Here is a 1931-nt window from a genome sequence, read left to right on the forward strand (position 1 = left end):
TGATTAACCCTAGTTCTACTCATTCGTATGTGTGCATAAAGTTGGTGTCTAGCATAAACATACCTGTTGAGTCTATGGAGTTTATGATTAAGATGTCAAACCCCTTAGGCAAGCATGTGATAATCGATAAAGAATGCAAGAAATGTCCTTTGATGGTTAGAGGTCACTGCCTTTCGACCGATTTGATGCTGTCACTATTCAATGAGTTTGATGTCATATTGGGTATGGACTGGTTGACACTCCATGACACTATAGTAGATTGTAGGCAAAAGGTTATTAAATTAAAATGTGAAAATGGTGAAACTCTTTAGGTTAAATCAGATGAACCAGAGAATTTGTCTATTGTAATATCATCCATGTCTACTCGAAAATGCTTGAGGAAAGGTTGTGAAGCTTATTTGGCTGTTATAATGAATGCTAAGGAGTCTGAACTGAAGGTTGAGACAGTACCAGTTGTGAACGAATATGCGAATGTATTTTTGGAAGAATTGCTCTAGTTACCCCCTAATAGAGACGTTGAATTTGGTATAGAGCTAATGCCAGAGACAACGCCTATTTTCAATTACTTCGTATCGAATGGCTCTGACTGAGTTGAAGGAACTAAAGTCACAATTACAAGATTTGACCGATAAAGGCTTTGTGAGACCAAGCTTTTCACCGTGGTGTGCTCCAGTGCTATTTGTGAAAAAGAAAGATAGGTCCATGAGGCTTTGCATAGACTACCGATAGTTAAATAAGATGACAATCAAGAATAAATATTTGTTGCCACAGATTGATGACTTGTTTGATCAATTGAAAGGAGCAGCATGGTTTTCTAAGATAGACTTGAGATCTGGCTACTATCAGCTGAGAGTTAAAGAGTCAGATATGCCTAAGACTGCTTTTAGGACGAGGTATTGCCACTACGAGTTCCTCTTCATGCCTTTCGGTTTAACAAATGCTCCCACCGTGTTTATGGATTTAATGAATAGGATATTTCAGTTATACTTGGATAAGTTTGTCGTTTTATTTATCGATGGCATCCTGATCTATTCTAGAGATGAGGTAGAGCATACCGAACACTTGAGAATCATTCTACAGACTTTGAGAGATAACCGATTGTATGCCAAGCTCAATAAAAGTGAATTTTGGCTTCGTGAAGTCAAATTTTTGGGTCAAATTGTCTCGAGTGATGGCATTAGGGTTGACCCCAGGAAGGTTTCTCCTATTTTTTAATGGAAACCACCAAAGAATATGACCGAGGTTAGAAGCTTTTTGGGTTTGGCTGGTTATTACATGCAATTTGTAAAGAAATTTTCCATGATTGCTACTCCCATGATGTGGTTATTACAAAAAGAAGTTAAGTTTAAATGGTCGGATAAATGTCAGCAGAGTTTCGAGAAGTTAAAGAAGTTGTTGACTGAGGCTTCTGTAATAGTACAACTCGAATCAAGAAAAGAGTTCGTGGTTTATAGCGATGCTTCTCTAAATGGCTTGGGATGCATACTTATACAGTAAGGCAAGGTTATAGCTTATGCCTCGAGACAATTGAAACCTCACGAGACGAATTATCTGACACATGACCTAGAGTTGGCCACCTTAGTGCTTGCCTTGAAGGTCTGGCGACATTATTTGTTCGAAGAGATATGCCATGTATACACCGATCACAAAAGTTTTAAGTACTTGATGACTCAAAAGGATTTAATTCTGAGACAACAGAGGTGGTTAGAATTATTAAAAGATTATGAGTTGATTATCGACTACCAACAGGGAAAGGTGAACGTCGTCGCCTATGCATTGAGTAGAAAATCATTATTTGCACTGAGAGCAATGAACGCCCAATTGGCCTTGTCAGAGGATAGTTCAATTCTAGCTGAGTTAAAAGCTAGACCGACGTTTCTTCAAGAAATTCATGAAGTTTAGATGAGTGATAGTGAATTTTTAGCCAAGAG

Source organism: Gossypium arboreum, chromosome 8, assembly GCF_025698485.1.
Source record: "Gossypium arboreum isolate Shixiya-1 chromosome 8, ASM2569848v2, whole genome shotgun sequence".
Taxonomy (NCBI): domain Eukaryota; kingdom Viridiplantae; phylum Streptophyta; class Magnoliopsida; order Malvales; family Malvaceae; genus Gossypium; species Gossypium arboreum.